This window comes from Mastigoproctus giganteus, chromosome 9 (assembly GCF_048544385.1).
Source record: "Mastigoproctus giganteus isolate SK-2022 chromosome 9, ASM4854438v1, whole genome shotgun sequence".
Taxonomy (NCBI): domain Eukaryota; kingdom Metazoa; phylum Arthropoda; class Arachnida; order Uropygi; family Thelyphonidae; genus Mastigoproctus; species Mastigoproctus giganteus.
Genome location: NC_143583.1, coordinates 221610892 through 221637396, shown reverse-complemented (window position 1 = coordinate 221637396; position 26505 = coordinate 221610892). Strand labels below are relative to the sequence as shown.

Genomic DNA, 26505 nt, shown 5'->3' with positions numbered 1-26505 from the left:
GAAAGATTGTGCAAGGCTCAAGGGGTAGAATTTTTTTTAGCCTGGAATGTACTTGTTAACAGGAGAGATTGCTTCTACAGGGATGGGATACACTTAAATAGAAAGGGTGCAAGAATATTTGCTGATGCTATCGAGGCAGTGTTAGGTGGGTCGGAAAACTGCTAGCTTGGGGGGAGACAAAGACTAATGGATTAACAGTAGCCACTGGCAGAGGTGAAAGAGATTCTTGCACTGCTTCTATTGGAATGAGCAGAAGCCTGAAAAACAAGATGCAGGATATTTCATAGACTGCTGGAAGCCATTGTGGTACAAGTAAACACATGGGTTGTGTTAGGGTAGCTAAGAATAGAAACAGGTGCATATATACTTGCGTGTATGCTAGGAGTTTAGTAAATAAATTTGATGAATTTGAGGTATTGCTCAAAGCATCAAAGGCAGATATTGTTAGGATATCAGAGACGTGGTGTCACACAGATATAAGGAATGCAGAACTGGAATTTGGGGAGTTTGTTTGGTTTGGTTTGATTTGGTTTTTTATGGCGCATTGGCAGCTAAGGCCATAATGCGCCAAGTCAAATTTTAAAACGCTACTAAACAATTTTGGTAGCCAAAGCTACCACGTCAAGTAATAAATTATTGTCAAAAGATGAATAGTAAAAGTATAAAAAGTGTAAACCTTAGATTCTTGTATAAAAATTAATAGACTGTAAAAAGTTAAAAACGTCAGACATATTGTCTCTGTCACCTATAATCTGACTGAGTGTAAATGGCTCAGTCACATTATTAAAAGCGGTAAAATACAAGCGTCGCGCTTCTATAAAATCAGGACATTCTATTAAAATATGACTAACGGTTAAAATAACATTACATATCTCGCACATAGGTGGGTCATCCGCCCTCAGCAAATAGGAATGGGTTAGATGACTATGACCTATGCGGAGCCGAGCAAGAACAACTTCCTCTCTTCGGACCCTGCGTAGACTGGACTGCTATTGCGCAATTACAGGCTTAATGCGATGTAATTTATTTGTGGCCTGTCCGTGCCAAGAATCTTGCCATTGGGAGAGTAATTTAGAACGTATTATTTGCCTGTAGTCTGTATAGGGGACTGACAGGCAATGATTATCCAGGGAAATGGCTGATTTGGCAGCGGTATCAGCTAATTCATTTCCCCGGATCCCAATGTGGCTTGGGATCCAGCAAAAGCGAATATCAAATTCTAATTCGACAAGAGAAAAAAGAATCTTCCGGATCCTGGACAGGATCGGATGAGGGTTATACCTCACCGATACTACAGCCTGTAATACGCTCAATGAATCACAATAAATCACATACCTCTGGTAGTCGCGATTTTTAATGTGATCTAGGGCTTATGTATTGCATGCAACTCTGCAGTATAAATGCTAGTTTCTTGTGGGATCTTATAGGATAATGTTTTGTGAGGGAACACAACAGCAGATCCCACATGACATTCTAACTTTGAGCCATCTGTATAGATTGGCAGAAAGTCAGAATACTGCTGTCGATGTAATGCAAAGAGTTGCTGGTAGACAGATGGCGGTGTAGTAGCATTCTCCCAGATCTTAAGGGAGAAGTCGCAATTTGGAAAATAAGCATGCCAGGGTGGAAAGAATTGCCTTGGTGACTGGGCAACGTCGTCTACCATCAAGTTTAGTTCATTCAGCAGCCCTTGAATGCGAATACCAAAAGGTTTGTTGGCAGTCCGACGGGTGTTGTAGAGGTTTTCCCAGCGCGGCTCAAAAACGAATGGCCACGGGGGATGATCGGGCAGGGATTTTAATTTGAAGGCATACTGTAAGGACAAATGCTTACGTCGAAGAGACAGAGATGGTTCATTTGCTTCAACGTAAAGGCTTTGGACAGGAGATGTGCGAAATGCTCCAGTGGCTGTCCGGATGGTGGATTGGATCTAACCACCGAAGTGCACTGTCTCTAGCAGAACCATAGACCTGAGACCCATAGTCGAGTTTGGAACGGACAAGTGCCCGGTAGAGACGAAGAAGGGTAGCACGATCTGCGCCCCATGAGGTTGACGAAAGGGTACGAAGGATGTTAAGCCCTTTGGCACATCTTGTCCTCAGCTGACGAATATGTTGTAAAAATGTCAGCTTTTTGTCGAAAATAAGTCCAAGGAATTTGAATTCTGCTACAACTGGGATGTTATTTTGCCCAAGCCTTAATTCTGGGTCAGGATGAAGATTACGTTTGCGACAGAAGTGTACACAAACAGTCTTCTGTGATGAAAATCTGAACCCATTAGCCAAAGACCAAGCTGTAAGATGGTCAATGGTTTTCTGCAGTTGCCTTTCAATGACCCTCATATTGCATGAATGACAAAATATCGCAAAATCATCAACGTAGAGGGCATTGTTTACCGTGGGTGGAAGTTGTTCTGGGATAGAGTTTATTTTGATTGCGAAAAGCGTGACACTTAGAACGGATCCTTGTGGGACTCCCTCTTCCTGAGAGAAAACTCGAGAGAGGGTGGATCCTAAACGGATTTGAAACTGGCGATTCGAAAGAAAGTTTTTAATAAAAAGAGGAAGGTTACCTCTAAGACCAAAGTTATAGAGGTCTTTTAAAATCCCAAATCGCCAGGCTGTGTCGTACGCTTTTTCAATATCAAAGAAAACTGCTACCAAATGCTCGGATTTAATAAAAGCATCACGAATGGACGTTTCCAATCGGATTAAATGATCCAGAGTGGATCTATTTCTTCGGAAGCCGCACTGTGTCCTGGAAAGCAGACCAATTCTTTCTAAATACCATACCAGGCGAGAATTTACCATTCTTTCCAGGATCTTGCACAAACAGCTTGTCAGAGCAATAGGACGGTAGTTACTTGGATTTCTAGGATCCTTTCCTGGTTTTGGGAAGGGAGGAACGATTGCCTTCCGCCAGGAATCCGGAAATTGTTTATTAAGAAAAATTCTGTGAAACAGAATTAAAAGGTGATCCTTACATTGTGGTGTGAGGTGTTTTACCATTTCGTAGTGGATGTCATCGGGCCCTACAGCACTTGCGTGTGTGAGAAAGAGTGCAGCATTTAATTCCTCCTGTGAAAAGGGCTTGTTATATGATTCAAGCCCTTTTGAATAGAAGTTCAGGGGGTTTTTCTCATTTTTCTCTTTCAGGGCCAAAAACTCTGCAGGAAAAGATGTTATTGCAGATATTTTTGCAAATATTTCCCCTAGAGTATTTGCTACTGCAGTTCGATCTGCAATTGGACATCCGTTATGCTCGAGGATCACTGAAGGGCATGGTGGATATTTTCCCTTCATTTTCCGGATCTTATCCCAGACTACTTTTGAGCTAGCAGCCTGAGTTATGGAAGATGTAAAACGAATCCAAGATTTCCTTTGGCTCTGACGTCGCACATAACGTGCTTTTGCACGTGCACGTTTAAATGATATTAAATTTTCAGTGGTGGGATATCGACGGAATATCCCCCATGCTTTGTTTTGTGCTTTTTTTGCTGCCGTGCATTCTGAATTCCACCAAGGTTTGGGGAATAGTGGGAACCGGCTGGATGATTTTGGGATTGCAATTGCAGCTGCTTGGACAATCGTTTCTGTGACATACATGACTGCTTCATTGATTGGCTCCTGACTGACTGTAGTGATGTCAAGGTTTGCCAGATGTTCAAAGGCATTCCAGTCAGCCTGATCAATCTTCCACCGCGGTAAACTAAATGGCAGACACTGTCTTCCACTATTTAGGGTGGTTATCACGGGGAAGTGATCGCTTCCATATGGATTTTCGTCTACCTCCCAAGTAAGTGAAGGAAGGAGAGAAGGGGAGCAGATAGAAAGATCAATGGCAGAGAATGTACGGGTAGGCATGTGGAAGAAGGTGTTTGTTCCCACATTTAGGAGGGAGAGATCATTGTCAGTGAGCATATGCTCTATGACTCGTCCCCTTCTATTGATGTCAGCACTACCCCACAGAGTATTATGTCCATTGAAATCCCCAAGAATTAAACAAGGGGAAGGCAATTGCATGATAAGATCATCAAGGTCTTTCTGGGGGATGTCAATCCCAGGTGGCAAATAAACAGAGCAGACAGTTAATAAGAACCCCACTGTAAGGCGAATTGCTACAGCTTCAATGCTAGTTGTAAGCTGCAAAGCCTGAAATGGGATCTGGTTACCGACGAGGATTGCGACTCCTCCGTGGGCAGACCCATCCACAATTCTATCCTTACGAATGATGGTAATGTTATGCATGGTGGGGTCATCATTTGCCTTTAAATAAGTCTCCTGTATGCAAAAGCAAACTGGTTTGTGCTTTTGCAGGAGTGCCTTGATGTCGTCAGTATTTTGCCGGAATCCACGACAATTCCACTGTAGGAATTTAGCCATTATTTGGACTTGGTGGGTCCATCAGGCGGCTTCCGAGGTGCTGAGGGCTTAGTTTTGTCAGTCTTGGATTTATCTTTCCTGGGGAAGTATGGACGCTGTCCTGTGTCCATTTCTTCCTCAGCAAAGAGTTCCAAAACTGACTCATCATGTACCTCCTTCTGCTCGACATCCATGTTTAGCTGGGTACTAGGTGTTACTTTCCCTTTCTTATTCTTTTCTTTTGCTACTTGTGGAGCAGTAGGAGGTATCGATATAGGAGTGGCAGCTGATTGGTCCTTCTGTGCAGGTTTTTGGGAGCTTAAAAGATAACGTGCAATGGGAGTAAATGATTCTTTTGGAGGGACGGATATGTCCGTCTGAGTCCCAATCGAACATCTCCCTGCTACCTTCTGGGCGTAGGTAGGTTTTTTGATGTTAAGAGGTTTCACTGCTTTTCTTGCCTCCTGGTACGATATGTTTAGCTCTGCCTTCAGCCGTTGAATTTCTTTTTCTTCTTTCCACCTCTGGCATGCCCTTGAATAGGCCGGATGTTCTCCCTCACAGTTAATGCAGGTGGGTTTAGTGGCTGAACATGCTGTTGTTTCGTGGTCCTTTGCACCGCACCGGGCGCATGCAAGGACTCCACGGCAGGCCATTTGAGAATGTCCATACTTCTGACACTTAAAACACCGTAAAGGATTCGGAATGTATGGACGTACTGGACAGTTGATGTATCCAGCTTTAATCTCATCAGGAGGTTTGGGAGAGTTAAAAGTCAGGATAACACTCCTGATTTTAACAATTTTCCCGTCCCTTCGCGCAGTGATTCTCTTGACGGCAGTAACTCCCTGTGGTTTTAATTCGGAGCAGATTTCCTCCTCGGTGATGTCGAGAAGGTCCCACTCCGAAATGACACCTCTCGATGAATTTAGTGTTCTGTGTGGTGTCACTGTTATGGGTATACCTCCGATTGATGTTACTCTGAGTAGATGTTCAGACTGCCTGTCATTTTTTGTTTCAATCAAGAGGTCCCCAGAGCGGAGCCTCTTAACTGTCTTGGGTGTACCTGCTAACCCATCCAACCCTTTTTGTATAAAAAAGGGCGACATTTTACCAATCGGTGTTTCGTTGGTGGAATGCATTATTAAGAACCTTGGGACAGGTTCGCTGCCTCTTTGTAGCAATAATGCTATCTGCCTCTCCGTCATTATTTTCAGATAGGGACCGGGTTGGGGCCCCTGAAGGGATATGTTTCTCAGGATTCATGAAGTTTTATAAATTGTTCAGTGCCCGGGCTCCCCACCCACCACGGAGCCCAAAGGGACATCCACTACCCGGCATGCAATAAATGCGCTCGGGAGTGGGACGCCAGGGCTACCCAGACACTATACCCGCACCGCTGCCAGCCTGAATCCTGTCCCTCGGACCATAAGGGTAGGGGCGTGGCATTGACATGGTTTACCCTCGCAGGCGAGCCTACTAGCCGATTGATCCTAGCCGGGCCTTCCAGGACCACCCGTCTTGTCGAAGCAGGGGCCAAAGTGGTGTATTGAAGCTGGGCCCCTCAACCACCAGGATCCCCCTTTCTGAATTTCCACGGGTCGCAGCGCACGGCAAACATGCCGGATTCCATTGATGTAAGCCTGGAACCTGGGCTGTGGGCGTTGGATCCCAGTGATGCTAGTCTGGAAGTCCAGCAGCGTCACTGGGAGGTCCCCTCACCACGTACAGGTGCCCACGTCGAGGGGGGAATTTGGGGAGTACAATGTGTATAGAAAGGATAGACAGGACAGGAGGGGAGGAGGGGTTATGCTATTAGTTAAAAAAAAACACATAAAATCCAAGGAAGTGAAGCCAGTCGACATCGATGGACAGGGCAGAGTCGAGTCAGTTTGGTGTGACATAAGCATAGGTAAATCAAAATTGAGAGTAAGAGTGTGCTATAGGCCTAATGACTCTGATGAGTATAATAAGATACTGTACAGGGAAATAGAATGGGCCAGTAAATCAGAGAGTCTTATAATGGGGGATTTTAATTTCCCAGATATTGACTGGAATTTGTGGGTTGGTCACTCACACACTAGCAAGGCTTTTGTGGATTTATTGGATGATTGTTTTCTACACCAGCATGTTCGGGAGGCAACTAGAGGGAGTAATACTCTTGATCTGATTATCAGTAGTGATTCTTCATGCATTAGGAATCTGCAGATAAAGGAACCACTGGGTGGCAGTGATCACAGTGTGCTGAAGTGGGATTTACTCAAGGAGGTAACTACCATCAGAGGTAAAGGGAAGGGTTTTTGCTTTTGTAAAGGCGACTATGATGGTCTGAGACAGTATTTAAATTCTATACAGTGGGATCAACTGATGATGTTACCGACAGCAAATTCAAAATGGGAAGCATTCAAGGAACTAATCTTGGAAGCTACCAGGCTTTACATACCAACCAAGATATATTGTTCAAGGTTCAGGCCTAAATGGTTGTCAGATGAACTAATGAGACATATGGCAGAAAAGAAAAATGCATGGGATACATACAAATTAATGGGTGACATGGAAGCCTATGACAGATATAAGTTGGTCTGTAACCAAGTCACAAAGGAGATTAGGCAGGCAAAGGCAGATTATGAGAAATCCTTGGCAAAGGATGCAAAGAAAAACAGAAAAGAGTTCTTTACCTATTTAAACTCAAGAAGGAAAGGGATGAATCAGATTGGTCCATTGGATGTTGATGGTTCAACAGTTGAGGACCCAACTCAGGTGGCTAACAATCTAACCGAGTATTTTGCATCTACATTCACACATGAGGAGTTATTCAGGAAGGAGAATGATGTAGGTAAAGTAAACATTGGCAGTGAGCTGGATGATTTTGTAATAACTGAGAGGAAAGTGGAGGATAGATTGTTGAGGATAAACATAAAAAAGGCACCTGGGGTGGATGGGATCTATCCAGTTATATTAAAGGAGGCAGCAAAGGAAGTAAGCAAACCCCTAGCCATAATTATGAGAGCTTCTTTGGACTCAGGGGAGGTACCCATAGACTGGAGATGTGCAAATGTAACCCCAATTCACAAAGGAGGATCAAAGGCTGACACAAGTAATTATAGACCTGTTAGTTTAACTTCTGTTCCAGGTAAATTAATGGAGGCACTGGTTAAAGAAGCACTGCAGGATCATCTAGACAAGAATTCAGTTATAGCTCAGACGCAGCATGGTTTTGTTAAGGGCAGGTCTTGCCTGACCAATTTGATTGGATACTATGATGTAGTCACAAAAGAACTGGATGCAGGGAATAACTTTGATATTATATATTTGGATCTTAGAAAGGCTTTTGATACTGTTGCACATAGAAGACTGCTGCACAAATTGGAGCAGTGTGGCATGGGAGGCAAATTGCTGCTATGGATAAGGGGATGGTTGAGTGGCAGAAGACAGAGAGTGGTAATCAGTGGACACTGCTCAACGTGGACTAATGTTATTAGTGGAGTTCCTCAGGGTTCAGTGTTGGGACCGTTGTTGTTTTCGGTGTTTATGAATGATACTGATGATGGGATATCAAGTTTAATGTCCAAGTTTGCAGATGATACAAAGGTTGGCAGGGTTGTTAAGGACACTACTGACGCTATGCTGCTGCAACAAGATCTGGAAAGGTTGAACAGATGGGCTGAGAGGTGGCAAATGAAGTTTAACATTGACAAGTGTAAAGTACTACATATGGGAAACAGTAACCCCAGAGCAACGTATCAACTCTGCGGTACTACACTGACAGTGGTGGAGAATGAAAAGGACCTGGGGGTAATTGTGCAGGCAGATATGAAGTTCTCTGAGCAGTGCAGACGAGCTGCAAGAGTTGCTCATGGTGTCTTGTCAATGATATACAGGAATTTTTCTAGCAGGGATAAGGAGGTGATTATTCCCTTGTATAAGGCAATGGTTAGGCCACATCTTGAGTACTGTATACAGGTCTGGAGGCCTCATTTCAAGAAGGATGCAGAGCTGCTGGAACGGGTACAGAGAAGGGCAACAAGATTAGTGAATGGAACAAAGGGTTGCTCTTACGAAGAAAGGCTTAAGTTTTGCAAATTACAGAGTCTGGAGACTAGGCACCGGCCAGGTGATCTGATAGAGGTGTATAAGGCTTTGAATGGTTTGAGCATGCTCAATGCCAATGGGATTCTTCATCTTGCTCAGAATAATCACCTCAGAGGGCATAAATTCAAATTGAGGAAGGACGGATGTCGGATAGATGTGCGGAAATTTGCCTTTGGTCAGCGGGTAGTTGGTTGGTGGAACTGACTTCCATCACTTGTTGTTGAAGTTGATAGCCTAAACAAATTTAAAGCTCAACTGAACAGGTATTTCGAACGAACGGAGGGGTGAAATGGGAGTGGTGTGTGTTTTTTTTTTTTTTTTTGGCTGATGTTGAATAAGCTTGCTTTCTTGCATCATATGCCTCTACTAATGCTAATGCTAAAAATATTTTATACACATTATAGTCGTAATGCATAATTGCACTAGCAGCTGCATTGGCCCATAAGTATTAGTTACAGCCTATTACAATTTATTAACTTTCTTTCCATATTACTCATATAAATATATATATATATATATATATATATATATATATATAGCTAAAATAGAATATTTGCCAGTTTGCCAGTAGCATGGCAACCAGTAGAGTGAAACTGAACCGAACCAAATAAAATAAGCCAATTAAAAGAAATTTAGTGGTGCCTCCTAGTAAGCACCCGTTTCCGAATTATGTGAAATCTCACTAAGATGGAAATGCAGATTAACAACATTACATGAATAAATAAACTGAAAATAATAGTTAATAAAATGAAATAAAATAGACTGACCATTATGACCCATCTTGACAGAAGACCACAAGGCCAATAATAGTCAGGGAATCACAGCATTTCGAACACTAAACAAATCCGTGCAATGACGGAATGATACTAAGTTCAAACCGCCGATGCAATAGATTTGCATAGTAGTGGTCCTTATGAAGCAAAAAATAATAAAGCAGAAAGCCTAGTACTCTCAGGGCCAAACCACACCACTGACAAAACAATAGTTGAACTGAAAATATATATAGAAACAAATTAGGCTATAGATGGCAATACGAACGCAGCTTTAGCACCTAGTCACATTTTCACTCTACTGGTTGCCATGCTACTTTGGCAAATATCTTATTTTAGCTTATTATAAGCAATGGATTGTGCTTTTTTGCTGCCACTGATGTTCACTTTTCTACTATTTTTTCTTATTTATTTATTTTTAATTAATTTTAAAATATGCATTTTGATTACTTTTATCTCTATTTAATTTTTGGATTAATTGGATTATATAATTCGATATATATTTAAATAATGGCTTAAAAATTAAGATATAATAACATAAAATAAGAAAAAATAAATAGATAAATAAATAGATAAATAAATATTAAGCTATAATTAGAGGCAGCAAAATGCACATCCTCCACATGAAGCCCAGATATATCCGATAATTCAAAATAAAGCAAGATAAAACAAAACATAAGCCAGTAGTATGGCAAAAACTGTAGAGCGAAAATTAACATGAAAATAACGTAAAAAAATAAACCAACAGGAAGGGGAGAGTAAAGGTAATAAGACAAAGAGTAGCCGATAGTCCCCTATATAATTTATCACTTTAAATCCAATTAATAAAACCAATATAAAATTTAAAATAATGCCAATTATAATATAATTTAGCGGAGGTACCGCTAAATTGTTTCGGAACTGGTACCTCCCTCGGTGGTACCAGTTCCGAAAAACCTGAAATATCACCAAAAAGGGGTTAAAAGAAGTACTAAGTGGAAAAACAAAATATCAAAATAATAGACTGACCATTATGCCCCAAATCGACAGAGGACCACGAGGCCAATAATGGTCATGGAATCGCTGCATTTCAATCGCTATGCAAATTATCGCAAAGGCGAAAAGATCGAAGAACCAAACCACCCATTCCTCCTCCGATCGATCCACAAATGCAGAGGATATGCACAGCGGTGGTCCTTATGCAGCGAGAAATAAATTAAAGAACAGACAGCACTCCATAGCAGAGCCACACCACTGACACAATGTAAACTTAGCCAGCTTATATAAAAGAAAAGAATAAAATAGATGGCGGCACAGGCGCTGCTTATTTAGCACATCAACCCACTACTGCCACTGAGTTATATTTAAATAATGGCTTAAAAATTAAGATATAATAACATAAAATAAGAAAAAATATAAATAGATAAATAAATATTAAAGCTTAGATTGTGTCAGTGATGTGGCTCTGCTATGGAGTGCTGTCTGTTCTATAATTATCGGATATATATATAATATATATATATATATAAAATTGGCTTTATATTTTAAATTTTAATATGAATTTACTTTGAATTGGATTTTAATTGAATTTCTAAATTATTTCGAGGCTTTCGGCTACAGTTTCTGTCTTATCTTTTCTTTCCCTTTCCCGTTGTTTTATTTTTATTTTATGCTAAATTTTCACTCTACAGTTTTGACATACTACTGGCATATTTTTTAATTTTGATTTTAATTTTATACTTAATATCGGTTATGTAATGGGCATCATGTGGAGGATGTGTATTTTGCTGCCTCTAATGATAGCTTTATATTTATTTTATTTGTTTTCCTTATTTTCTTATCTATTTTCATAATTTCATTATTCAAACATATGTAAATTAGGTGGTAGTAGTGGGTATGACATGCTAAAGCTGTGCCTATACTGCCATCTATATCTTTTTATTTTCTGTTTATATAAGCTTGTTAAGCTTACAGTGATGTCTGTGATGTGGCTCTGCTCTGCTCTGGAGTGCTAGTCTGTTCTATAGTTTATTTTTTGCTGCATAAGGACCACCGCTATTCAATTCCTCTGCACTGGTGGTTCAATCGGAGGATGGAGGGGTGGTTTGTTCCTTCAATTGGTTTGCCTTCATGACGATTTGTCTAGCGATTGAAATGCAGCAATTCCATGATCATTATTGGCCTCGTGGTCCTCTGCCGATATGGGGCATAATGGCCAGTCTATTATTTTGTTACTTTATTTTATTTTAGTAGTTTATTTAGTCTCTTTTGGTGATATTTCACATTTCTCAGTAGTGGAACCTTACTGGGCAGTACTGCTAAATTTCTATATAATTGGCTTTATATTTTAAATTTTAATATGAATTTACTTTGAATTGGATTTTAATTGAATTTCTAAATTATTTGGAGGCTTTCGACTACAGTTTTTTCTTACCTTTTCTTTACCCTCCCTGTTGTTTTATTTTTATGTTAAATTTTTGCTCTACACTTTTGCCATACTACTGGCATATTTTTTTATTTTAATTTTATACTTAATATCAGTTACGTAATGGGCATCATGTGGAGGACGTGTATTTTGCTGCCTCTAATGATAGCTTTATATTAATTTTATGTACTTGCTTTATTTTCTTATCTATTTTCATAATGTCATTATTTAAACAAGTATATACACCTAAACCTCTTTTTATGCGAATTTTTTTTACGCAAATTGGGATATCACAAATAATTTTTTGTATACGATTTTTATTCACTTTTACGCGACCAACCTAAAGTCTAAGTTAGGAAAAAATCAATAATTCAAGAAAATTCTGAGAAAAATTTTGTAGAATTGCATTCTCGTTTCAATTAAGAAAATTCTAAATTCCCCGAATTACATAACTGACTGTGCATAAACCAAAAAAAAAAAAAAAAACAGCAGTTGTTTGCAGCTTGAATTTAGTTTCTCGTATCAACTTAGAAAATTCTTACGAATTTCATTTATTGGGAATTCCCCGAATTACATAACTGACTGCGCATAAAAAAGCAGTTCTTAGCAGTTTGAATTTGGTGTTTGAGTAGAAAACACAGTTACTACATTTTTTGCATTTGCATTTAAGTGAAATCAAAATAAAAATTGTATTATAAAATTAATAATTTTGCCAAGAAATAATAAATGGTAAGCTAAATTGTATATAATTTTCAACCTTTCATTTCATTAACCGAAGATTTTAATCCAGCCCTCACATAATGTTGCTGATAACCAAAAAAATAAGGAAAGCCATTTCCTTGGATATAAAAATTCAAATTTTAGTTCGTTTTCAAATTGGGGAAGGTGTGATGGCTGTGGATAAGCATTTCGGAGTCCGTGAATCAACTATCAGATCTATAAAGAAAAATGAAGAGGCTATTAGAAAAGCAGTATGTTCTGGTACAAAATTGAGTGCGAAATTATCATCATACCCAAGAGATGTTATTCTAGAAAAGGCTGAAAAAAGCTTTAGTGATGTGGATAGAAGATAATGTACAAAAAAGAATGCGAGTTGATTGAAATTCCATCAAGCAATCAGCATTGAGATTTTATGAACAGATTAAAAAACTGCAGCCAGATACTTCACCTCAATTGAGGAAAAAATATGAATTTCATGCAAGCAATGGTTGGCTGGCTAGGTTTATTAAAAGACATGCTCTTCATGTATTTTATATTAGACACGCTCTTCATGTCTTTTATATTATGAAGCTGTTTCATCAGTTGTTTCATCAGGCTTCTGCTGATGAAACAGCTGCTAAAGCATTTCCACAAAAACTTGCTGAAATAATTGAAGATTGCCTTTTCTGGAAAAAAATGCCGAACAGAACTTATGTATCAAAAATACAAAAAACTGTTGGTGGGTTCAAAGCAGCAAAGGATCGCATTACACTCCTATTTTGTACAAACGCTTTAGAAGATCGGATGTTAAAACCACTGCTCTTAAATCGATCATTAAGGCCACAATGAAAGGCGTAGATTTTTAAAAATTGCCAGTTCATTGGATGGCCAACAAAAAAGCTTGAGTGACCATTGATATTTTCACTGAGTGGTTCCACAAACATTTTGTGCCAGAAGTTAGACGCTATTTGAATGACAAGTGTCTCGAATTTAAAGTGCTTTTGATTCTTGATAATGCACCCGGTCATCCTGCCATAAAACACCCATTTGCAATTTTGTTTTCTGCCGCCCAATACCACATCATTGCTACAACCTCTAGATCAGAGTATAATTGCAACTTTTAAAACATATTATGTCAGATGAACATTTCAGTTCATTTTGAACAAGCTAAGTGATGATGAAACACTGTTAGTTATGGATGTGCGGAAAAAATTTTCAATTATGGATTGTATTGATAAGGGGTTTGATTTTCATTATCTGAATTGAGACCAGAAACTATGAATGCATGATGGAATACTATTTAGCCCGCATGTGTTAAAGAGAATGCTCCTGTTCCCTTAATCATACTGCAGAATTCCCCAATATAATAAGTTTGGCATGTGATATTGGTGGAGAAGGATTCAATGATCTTACATCGGCAGATATCAAAGAATTGTTAATTGACAAACCTCTTAGCAAAGACAAAATAGTGGAGATTGTTTCTGAGACTCCTGAAAGCGAAGAAGTTAATGATAATGATCAAGATAATCCTACTTTTACTGCTGATATAATTAAAGAAGGTCTTAAACTGGACAGTAATTTAGACAATTATTTTGCCTGACATGATCCAAATGAGGAACGTGCTGGGAAGTTTTCACGTGAGCTTAAGTTGTTGATGTCTTCATATAGAGAATTATATCGCGACTTATAAGAAGATTTAACACAAGAAAAGTAGAACAAGCATTAAGGGAAAACAAAGGATTTAAATCAGCAGCCTGCTGATTTAAATACAGAAAGACAAATGATACTGAAACTGAAGAATAGCGATGGTGTACTTATAAACAGCAGAGAAGGCATAATTCAAATAGCAGAAGACTACTATAGAGAATTATACAAGGAGCGAGGGAATGATACCAGCAGTGGGAAACATGGATTGCAAAGTAGCAACACATACGACATACCCGATATTCTTCCTGATGAGGTAGAACATGCATTGAAGAAAATGAAGAATCGGAAAGCCCCGGGGGAAGATGAAGTTACTGTAGAGTTGTTAAAATTGGGAGGAAGAGACATAATACAGAAACTGGCAAGGCTCTTCACAAAGTGCATTAGAAAAGGTGTGATGCCTAAGCAGTGGAATAATGCAATCATAGTTTTGCTGCATAAGAAAGGAGATAAATCAGAAATTGAAATTATAGACCAATCAGCTTGTTATCCCATATCTACAAGTTGTTCACAAGGGTCATTACTAACAGATTAGAAAGAATACTTGATGAGAATCAACCAAAAGAGAAAGCTGGCTTTAGGACAGGATTCTCAACTATGGATCACCATCACGTAATATCACAGCTAATGGAGAAAGCGAATGAATATAAAACACCATTATGCCTGGCATTTGTGGATTATGAAAAGGCATTTGACTCCATACAGCATAAGGCAATGTTTCGGGCACTGGAAAGACAAGGCATAGATACTCCATATATTATGATTTTGAGGAAAATATATGAGAGTGCTACATCCTTTATTAGACTAGACAAAGACAGTAGCAAATTTAAAATCGAGAAAGGAGTTCGACAAGGAGAGACAATATCTCCGAAGCTGTTTACTGCTGCCCTTGAGGAAGCTTTCAGAAGATTATTGACTGTTGATGATCCTGCTCAGATAGCAAACAAACTGAATGAGTATTTTGCATCTACATTCACACGTGAGGAATTATTACAATTTGAAAATGGAAGAAGGTTATCAAATTGTAGCAGTGTGCTTAATGATTTTGTAATAACTGAGAGCAAAGTGGAGGAGAAATTGTTGAAGTTAAATATAAGAAAGGCACCTGGGGTGGATGGGATCTATCCAGTTATTTTAAAGGAGGCGGCAAAGCAACTAAGCAAACCCTTAGCCATAATTATGAGAGCATCCTTGGACTCAGGGGAGGTTCCCACGGACTGGAGATGTGCAAATGTGTCCCCAATTCACAAAGGTGGATCGAAGGGTGACACGAGTAATTACAGACCAGTTAGTTTAACTTCTGTTCCGGGTAAAATAATGGAGTCGCTGGTTAAAGATGCATTGCAGGATCATCTAGACAAGACTGCAGCAATAATTCAAACACAGCATGGGTTTGTTAAGGGAAAGTCTTGTCTGACAAATTTGATTGGTTATTATGATGTGGTCACAAAGGAACTGGATGCAAAAAATAATTTTGATATCATATACTTGGATTTCAGGAAAGCTTTTGACACTGTTGCGCATGGAAGACTACTGTACAAATTGGAGCAGAATGGTATTAAGGGTAAGTTGCTACAATGGATAAAAGGATGGTTAAGTGGGAGAAGACAGAGGGTGGTAATCAATGGGTGCTGCTCTTCGTGGACTAATGTTATTAGTGGAGTCCCACAGGGTTCGGTGTTGGGTCCACTGTTGTTTTGTGTATTTATCAATGATATTGATGAAGGTATATCAGGCTGAATGTCGAAGTTTGCAGATGACACAAAGGTTGGCAGGGTTGTTAATGACAGTAATGGCAGTGTGCTACTGCAACAGGATCTAGATAATTTGGGCAGATGGGCTAAGAAGTGGCAACTGAAGTTCAACCTTGACAAATGCAAAGTACTGCATATGGGTAGAAGTAACCCCAGAGAAACGTACCAACTGTGTGGTACTACACTTAAGGTGGTAGAAAATGAAAAAGACCTGGGAGTAATTGTGCAGTCAGATATGAAGTTTTCTGAGCAGTGCAGACAGGCTGCTAGGGCGGGTCATGGGGTTTTGTCAATGATATATAGGAATTTTGCTAGCAGGGAAAAGGAGGTGATTGTCCCTCTGTATAAGGCAATGGTCAGGCCACGCCTTGAGTACTGCGTACAGGTCTGGAGGCCTCATTTTAGGAAGGATGTAGATTTGCTTGAGCGTGTACAGAGAAGAGCAACACGATTGGTGAGGGGAATGAAGGGATTCTCTTACCAAGAGAGGCTTAAGTTCTGCAAATTGCAGTGGCTGGAGACTAGGCACCTGTGCGGTGATCTGATTGAGGTCTATAAGGCCTTGAACGGGTTGAGCACGCTGAATTCTGATGGGATCCTTCCACTTGTTCAGATTACCAACCTACGGGGACATAAGTTCAAATTAAGAAAGGACAGATGTAGAATAGATGTGCGGAAATTTGGCTTTAGCCAGCGGGTGGTTAATTGCTGGAACAAACTTCCATCTGTCGTTGTAGAAGTTGATAGGTTAAATAAATTTAAGGAGGAACTGGACAGGCATTTGGAGGGAATGGTGTGATTTTTTTTTTTTTTTTTGGCTGATGCTGCATAAGCTCCTACACTTGCTTTCTTGCATCATGTGCCACTACTACTACTACTACTACTATTAGACTAGTCGCAGAAAGGAGTCAATGTGAACGGAGAGTACCTAAACCATTTACAATTTGCAGATGACATTGTGGTCATAAACCACGATCCCAAAGAATTAGAGGAAAATCTTAATCAGTTATGCACAGTTAGTAAGGATTTTGGACTAAAGATGAATATGGCTAAAACAAAAGTAATGATGAACAAGTATGCCACGGAAAGGGAAATAATGATTGAAGGAGCAGTAATTGAAAAGGTGGAGTCATATACTTATCTGGGATAAGTTATTAGCTGTAATAATGATAAATGGCTGGAAGTCAAGAGAAGAATAAATTTTGGATGTATAGCATTCAGGAAATTTAGTCACATACTGAAGAGCAATATCCCAGTTTGTCTGAAACGTAAAATAATGAATCAATGTATACTCCCCACCATGACTTATGGAAGTGAAACTTGGGCACTCACCAAAAGAATGGAAGAGAAGCTAAGAACTACACAGCGAAGAATGGAACGAATTATATTGGGAATCAGACTGTTAGATAAGAAGAGAAACACATGGATTAGGCAGCAAACTCAAGTAAAGGACATTCTTATCAAAACTAAAGAACTAAAATGGTCTTGGGCAGGACAGATAGCTCGAAGACATGATGACAGATGGACTAAGAAAATAACAGAATGGTACCCAAGAGGAGCTAGAAGAGAACCTGGAAGACAAAGGCGGAGATGGATAGATGAAATTCATGAGTTTGTGGGTAGTAAATGGATGGCCAGTGCTCAAAACAGAAGGAACTGGAAGGTTGCTGGAGAGGCCTTCATCCTGCAGTGGATTGAAAATGGCTGATGATGATCACAACTTATCTAAAGCATCAACACAGCGATTAACTGAGTTCATGCCTAAAACTACTGAAACAACCAGTGGTACTTTTGTTCAAGACATAATAAGAAGAATTCCACAAGTTGAGATGGAAGTCGATGACAATAATACCATATCTAGTAGTTCTAGTGGTATTACAGTCTAACAAAAACGAAAGCTTTCACGTTTATTGTCTTTTTTTTTTTTTTAGTTAGTTGTTGGTGCATCGGCTTCTGTGGCCATAATGCACCTCCCAAGGTTTCTGCAGTACTGTGATCCAAGCCCAAGGAGGGATTCGAACCCACGACCTTTGGGTTGCCAGGCAGGCACTTTACCCACTCAGCTAGCCCGGTAGGCTCGTTTATTGTCAGAAACTGATAGCGAATAACATCAATTTTTTTATAGAATCCTTAGCAAACAACTGAAATGAATATGTTTTTTTTTTTCCTAAAGTTATTAAAATTCATTATATGTATGTGTGTTCTCCATGAAATGTAAATAAAATCTTATGATCCGAACGAATTTAATGTTTGTTTTTCTGAACCAATCTTCTCTTTTTCTATGGAGTCAGTAGTTCTTTTTACGCGAATTCTTTTTACGCATAATTTTTAGAATGTATCTATCGTGTAAAAAGAGGTTTAGGTGTGTGTGTGTGTACAGTGCTTTTTTTTGTTACGCAACGTACGGTACAGAACGGTATGGCGTACCGGCACCTTTATTAACAGTGACGTGTGACATTTGGATGCAGTGCACTTCGAAATTTGTAATATTCCGTAACTATTTTTTACCTGTTTATCTACTATTCAAATAAGCTTAAAATTATTTTAACTAAATTTACATTTTTTCTTTATTATTTTAAATATATTAATATCTTAACAATAAATTTACTTTATTGTTAAGATATTTTCTATATAAAACTGTATAACCATTTTTATAATTCTAAATTGCTCAGTCAGACCTCTGTTTAATTATTTTGAACTCCCCTGGGAAGTTTCCATTGAGTGAGAAAATTTTCATATAGCAAATGGATTAGGAGAGAATTAACTCGGTATGCACTGTTCGCATTTCTGGCTTTCAGGCAATTTAGGCAATTAGTGCTGTTGAGCGAATTAAAAGAGCTAAAGGGATTACCATTCTATAATTTAGTGGTACCTGGTAAAACCTATCGGACCACCTGTCCGGCGTACCTCCGTACGTCGGACAGGTGGTCCGATAGCTACAAGTCGCACTGGTCAACAGTGAGCAGATCAAGGTGTGTTCCCAATGGGCTCTGGCCCACCTTCTACTGCAGTGGTGTCCAACCTTTTCCCGTACAGGTGCCATATGAAAAAAAATTCAAAGTTAGACTTCTTTAGTACGTTACATTTTCCATATCTTGTTGCATGTAAAAGTAAAATTGACAATATTTGAAAATTTTATTAAGTACAATATACAATTACATTTCTGAACAAAACATTTAATGAGAATTTTTTTCATAATTAACAAAATTTAAAATGCTGCTTTAGTTCACTTTCCTCGTGGACCGCAGATTGGACACCTTCGTGAATCAACTGCAAGCACCCCGTTCGAGAATTATGAGGGAGTAATTTATTTTATCCCAACAAATAATCATCTGTTGTTTTGCGGAAGTGCGTTATCCACATTTTTCCATAAATTTTCCCTATCTCTGTTTACATGGTCACAGTCCCTGAATATCCGAATGACACTGATTTTTTTTCAAAAGGGAAAAAAAAAAAAAATTCACATTTAAGAACTAGTGCCAATACTGATGACGAGAGAAGGAAAATGAGGACAACGAAGGTATTAAACCTTCTAAGCATGAATTGTTGGCATTTGGTGAAAATGAAGTTAGAAAACTGTCGATTAGGTTACAGTTAAATGCAATTCATGGATTTCAGGGGTACCTAATTGAAAAGATGGTTTCGGAAGAATTGAAGAATTTGACAGACGCTCCGAGTATGATACCAATATCATCGAGTGAATGTGAACAAGGATTTTCACAAATGAATCTGACTGTCAGCCCAATCAGAGCTTCGTTGATAACAAAAACACTTTCTTCACTACTGTTTAAAATTGTAGGCCCACTGCCGACCCGCTTCGATCCAGCAAAATATGTCAATTCGTGGCTGCTTCGGAAAAGTCATTCAGCAAGAGGGACACAAAGAGGAACAAAAGAAGTCGGCATAGGGTGTTGTCGGATGAGAACTTCATAAAAATTTGAAATAATATTCTACAAAAACTTTATTATAAAATTATTTTTACTTATTATTTTTAGGGGTTATAGTTTAATGAAGGACCCTTAAAATGTCACTCAGTTGTCTGCCTGTCTGACCATCTGTCTGTCACAGCATTGTATCTCTGGAACCACTCAACCTATTGACTAGAAATTTTGCATGGGTTTGCACATCAAGTGGGCCAACATAATGCCATATTGATCACTGTTGACAAAAATTTGTCTGAGAAAAGGAGGGGGGTAAATGTGGGGGGATAAAAATGTTGTCGACAACCTATAGCAACACCGTTGGAACGAGCTCAACAAATATGTTTAAAATATTTTTAAAATTAAAAATGGTGGCGTCAGACAGGAAAATGTAATTTTTGTGTCCCCCCCCCTCTATTTCCGTCACTAACGGAGTTAAAATTTAAAAATCAAATTAACTATACATTATTCAATGCTTATCAAGGGAAAACTATTCCGATTGAAATCTATCATTTATTTTTGTGTTAAAATTAGTTCAAAATCTTTTTTTTTTTTTTGTTGCACTTCAATTTACTGAACTTCGATAGCATTCTTCTTTTTACTGAAGAAGCATGCTTTTTAACTCTCCTTTTAGTGACAAAAAGGTTGCTAAATAGATAAAGGTCATTTATTAATTTTGCGAAAAGAAGTATTTTTAAAAAATTTTCAAAGCTGGGGTTGTCCCAGCAAGGAGGTACTCAGAGAGCCAGTGTTGAGGAGGCGGTGGTGGGGAGACACCTGTGCGGATTCTTGCAGGGTCCTCACCTGCCAGTCGCTTCTCCCCCAAGACTTTAATTGCTTCTGTAGGAAGAAGTTGGAGTCGTTTCTTCCGCCCTTGGTATTCAGAACAACTGGAAAGACACAAATAGACAACGTTTTTGCTACTTCCTAAGTTTTAGGCCAAGCCGGGTACTAGAAACGTTTTTCAGTTACCATAAAGCTCTCTGAGATACTACACTAACGACAATTCGTGTCATCTTGAGTGCCTGGCACTCTGTAGTTGACCGATTTATTTACTTATTTTATTCACATTTTACTTATTTTTCTATATATACTTGAATAATAAATTTATACTTAATAAACTGTTAATATACTAAATTTGTTGTTCTTATTACAAAAACTTTACTATGAAAGTAACTATCAGGAAAAAAAAATTTTTAGAGTACTTTTCATATCCTTTTAATTTTCAATTTTTCCTGATAGCAAAGAATGAGTACCGACACCTATTTTTTAACAAAAAAAGCACTGTATGTATGTATATATATATATATTTATATATATATATACATAAATTCAATGACAGTATATATATATATATATATATATATATATATATATATATATATATATATATACTATCATTGAATTTTATTAAATATTAACATTAATTAAATTATAATAAAGTGAATAAATAAATAAATAAATAAATTAGGCGTTCATTAGAGGCAGTGACATGCAATTCCTCCATATGAAGCTGAAATACATCCAATATTTTAAATTAAATAAAATAAAACATAAGCCAATAGTATGGCAAAAACTGTAGAGCGAAAATTATCATAAAAATAACCCAAATAAACAAACGAACGAAAAAAAGAATAGTCATAATAGTAGCCCGATAACCCTTGTATAATTTCGTGTTTTAAATCCGAATGGGGCATGATGGTCAGTCTATATTTATTTTGATTTTGTTATCGTTTGGTTGTTCCTTTAACCCTCTTTTGGTGATATTTCACGTCTTTCAGAACTGGTACCTCTCGGGGTGGTACCGCTAAATTATTATATAATTGGCATTATCCTAAAATTTTATTAATTGGATTTAAAACTCGAAATTATACAAGGGTTATCGGGCTACTATTATGTCTATTCTTTTTTTTGTTTGTTTGTTTATTTGGGTTATTTTTATGATAATTTTCGCTCTACAGTTTTTGCCATACTACTGGCTTATGTTTTATTTTATTTAATTTAAAATATTGGATTTGGATATATATATACACACACACACACATATATATTTAAAAACTTCATCTACCATTTCTCAGCTCATTGTCCTAATTTCTCCAAATCTTGCTGCATTGGCTTACCATGATTTCTGTCATTAACTACCCTGACAACATTTGCCTGATTTACCTGCATCAATATCATTAATAAATACAGGTAACCTTCATTTTGTAGTTAGATTCCTATAAAATCTGTTGTAATGCGCAACTGTGTTAAATGGGACTAAAAACCAGTACAAAAAGGAGTGGTTACGTTCCAAAAGCTAACAAAAATACACCATTTGTTAACAAAATGCTAACAAAAATACACTATTTCATTAACAAACTGTTATTAAAAACTAATAAAAATACACCATTCTAGATTTCATGTATCTTCTGCTCTCTTTAAAAAATCAGTAATCTAGGTTTGTTTGCTTTTGCTTGATAAATCTTTGTAAATTTCATCATATGGAACTAAGCAATTTTGAAGCTCCCGTTTGAACTTTGGAGGCACCTCCGTAGCCAGGTGGGCAGGAGCAGCAGTGTGTAGCACACGCTTCTTGATTAAACCGGGGTTCGAGCCCATGACCACCAAATACGGAGGATGCGGAAAGGTCAGGGAATAACCACCGCATATCCCCGGAGCAATATGGCCTTAGTTGCTAATGCTCCTAAAAACCAAATAACATCAATATCAATTGAACTTTGGGTTCCTTTTCAGTGGAAGGATCTGCATTCGAAAAATAAGATTCCAATTGCTCGGTTAACTTTGTCTTCCTTTATACTTTTTAGTGTAAAATTTGGAAGTTCAGAATTTTCATCTGTGCTATCAACCTCTGAATTGATTTGGTTTACCCTCGATGTCATTTACACCAAATCGCTTCTCCAGCCACCACTTTTTCTACCACTAATTCTTGAATGTCTTCAACAATCATATCTTTTTTTTTTTTTTTTTTTTTTTTTAGGAGCATCGGCGACTAGGCTAAGTAGCTCTGTGTATATTATCTATAAATTGCATGTGTTCTCAGGTCAATTTTCTTTTTTGCTGGACATTTCAGGGAGAAAAACCATGCTACCCTTGCCTGAGACTGACTAACTTAGCCAAGTTGTGAAAAAGACCCATAAAAATTCCTCCCATTGTTGACAGGATTCAAACTCAGGTCTTTTCCTCCCAATGTGGGGAGGCCAGCGATTCTATCAACTGTGCTACCCATGTGGGCTTCAGTACTCATATCATCAAAACTTCCCCTCCCCGACTTAGCAAGTTCTATTAATACAGATTCCATATTCTGCCGGAAACCACATTTTTCCAACACGCATTTAATGTTGACGGTTTCACATCTTTGAGTGATAAAGCTGATACAGCCCACAAATGAAAAATGTTTCCATGCCTCCATCACTTCAATAGATTCTGAATCAATTTTTTTCCAAAATCCATTGTAACGATTTTCTGATGTAATGAGTTTTGAACGAAACCATGTTGGCTGAATCAAAGATGTTGTAATAGGTGGTATGAACATAACTTCAACATTTGGATGACTTAAATCTTTTGGATGGCCTGGAGCATTATCCAATAGTAATAAACCTTAGCATCAACAAGCACAAGTTCAATAGCACAGAACCTAACGCAGGAATTTTCCAATAACTTTTTTTCCTAACGACTAGTGAGTTAACAATGGGGATTCACAAAAAAGAATGGAAATGTTGAAAAATTACATCCAACATCAGGGTTTCTCCAGCATAAAAGTTTAAGAATACCATGTTAGGCGAGATTTGCCACAATTCTCTAACCATGTTAGAGCAAAATAGTGTTATATAAGTATCATGTTGTGCAAGGATTGCCACAATTTATCAATCGTGTTAGAACGAAACCATGTTGTCGATTTGGTGAAAGAAGTACCATGTTATATGGGGGTTGCCTGTACTGCAAACAACAATGGACCCAGCACTGAATCCTGGGAAGCTCCAATAATAACATTAGTCCACGAAAACCAATACCCATTGATAAACATTATCTCGCTACTCCCACTCAACCATCCCTTTATCCATAGCAGTAACTTGCCCTTAATATCATACTGCTTCAATTTAAACAGCAACTGTATTTTATGTGCAACAATATCAAAAACTTTACTGAAATCGACTGTATGAGAACAAAATTATTTTGTCATTATTTGATCCTCCTTGGTGAATCTGGAATACACTTGCACATCTCCAGTCCATAGGGGAATTATCCTGGATTCAAGGATGCTCTCAGAATTATGGCTAAGGGTTAGCTTACCTCCTGTGCTGCCTCCCTTAACATAACTGGATAGATCCCATCCACCCCAGGTGCCTTTTTCATGTTTAGCTTCAAAAATTTCTCCTCCACTTTCCTTTCAGTTATCACATAATCATTTAGCTCCCCGTTAGAATTTGATAAACTTCTGGCATTCCCTTTCCCCAAAGAATTCCTCATATGTGAATGTAGATGCAAAATACTTATTCAATTTTTCAGCAACAGTTAACACACTGAGATCAAATGGCCCAATGTGATTCAACCCCTTTTTTCTGCAGTTAATAGTCTTAGCTGCTTTTCTGCATTCTTTGCCAGAGACTACTTGTAATGTGCCTTAGCTTGCTATCCTCTTTTTTGACTTGATTACACACCAGTTTATATCTGCCATAGGCTTCTGTATCATCTGATAGTTTACATGCATGCCATGCACTTTTCTTCTCTGCCACAAGTCTCATTAGTTCAGCTGATGTCCATTTAGGCCTAAGCCTTGAACAGCATTTCTTAGATGGAATGGAAAGTCTAGTAGCTTCTATCGTTATTTCCTTGAACAACTTCCACCAGGTCCTTACAACTATTAAAAGGAAACATGCCCCTGGTTCTCGCTGATATGTACAGTAGTACGGACCTCACTAAAATGCCAGACCCCTACCACTTTCCTAGGGATAAAATTGACATAACTAATGATATTAATATGGAAAAGTAACAGATCTTGAAAAAAATGATGGATATTTGGTAAGAAAGGTGGGAAAATAATACTCAGGATACTTGGCCAGCCTGCTCCTGAAATAGCCATCAAATCCACCAAGGTTGGCAATGACATTTATGATTACATGCCATGGTCCATTTAATGTGAAATTACACATACTAGGACTGACTGTTAACCCAAACTGCTCATGTGACAAAGATGAAACATGGAATATAACAAGAAAAAACATTAGAAGACAGCTTTGACCAAGAAGCTATTCAAAATAGGAAATAATAATCAAAGGCATGCAATTCAAACACATTAAGTCAACTGTCCAAATCAGTATCCAGTATGAAACAGATGCCATTGTAAAATTAAACTAGTACAAATAATGAAGGCATTTGTGTGTTTTATTATTTTTTTTACCCAATATAAAAATAACTAATTGAAAGTAAAGCTAAATGCCTAGTGACACTTAGGCAAATGCAAGTTACACAAGCATCTATGCTTCAAACTTACAAGCTAATTTTTGTAAATCTAAACGTAATATAAATCTAAAATTAATTGAAGAAAATTCCTAACTTAGTATGCCTTGCTTAACTTACCACTAAGCAAATGGATTTTATATGACATTTCATTAACTAAATTCCTAATCTAAATTGACTATCTTAACTTAGCATGAACAACTAGATTCAACTGTTCTTTCAGTTACATCAATCCTTAGTTTGCCTTACTTAAAAGAAAAATGAAGAAACAGATCCATCTGCTCTCTTAGATAACTAAATTCCAAAATGTTTTTCTTGCTTAACTCAGTTTTGAACAACTAAATTCATGTGCTCTTTCAGTTACCTAAACTGAACATGTCCTTAGTATATTTCTGACATTATATTCCTTAGTATATTTCCTGGCTGTAAGTAGTGACCCCAGTCACTGTCTACTCAGGATTATTTTTATTAGTATTACATAAGTTAGTATCTTTTATCTTTAATCTTTATTGTATACAAACATGGTATATACAATAGACCCTTCACAGCAGCAATGCCAGGGGTTTAACATTGGTTGGTGGACAATAGCTTTGGGGGAAGGGAGCCCACATCGAAGTTCGGGCTAATCCCCCAGTGCCAACAATAAAATAGAATCAATGTCAGATTATTTACAGAATATATGCTTTTGACAGTATTTACAATGAAATAATAAAGGTATTCATATTTACATTATGTTATATTAATATTTATATTCATAAAGATATTGTTGACTTTATTTACAACATATTCATAAAGACCGTGCTTTGAACAATATTTACAATATATTGGGCATTATTATTATGCTGCCCTTATCAATGTGCACTTTGCCTGGCCAAGGTCAGGCTCTTAAGGATCTGTCTTCGGTACCTCCGATTGTTCACAAACATACAGAGGTCGCCGTCAATTGAAAGGATTGTGGGGAGCAATCTCCCTGGGGAGAAAGCGGTCACTGAGTGATAGTCTGTTATAGTCAGCTGTGAGTGTGGGAGCTGACCTCAGTCCGGGTAGAGGGATTCTCCAGCCACATAGTTCCCAGATGCTTGGCTCCGAGACCGTTCCGGTTGTCATCTTGACAGTGAGAACGAGGCGTTTTTCAAATACAAGATCTGGAAGTCGGGCAAAATTAAGTGAGTTCGCCATCGCAGTTGTTCTTTGCTGGGGTGGACGACGATGTTTTTGCGTGATCCAACGAAGGAGCCAGTATTCAGCGGAGTACACGCGTTTGATGTTGGTAGGGGCCGCGGACCCCCAAATTTCCGAGGCATACAGTACGACGGAGTATACTGAGGTGTATACGTATCG

General features: G+C 38.2%; 1 protein-coding gene across 1 annotated transcript in view; it reads right to left on the bottom strand.

The window, feature by feature from the left end:
* The window catches only part of LOC150081130 (focal adhesion kinase 1-like), a 1307299-nt gene that overhangs the window by 896999 nt on the left and 383795 nt on the right, over positions 1-26505 (bottom strand). The window lies entirely within an intron of this gene.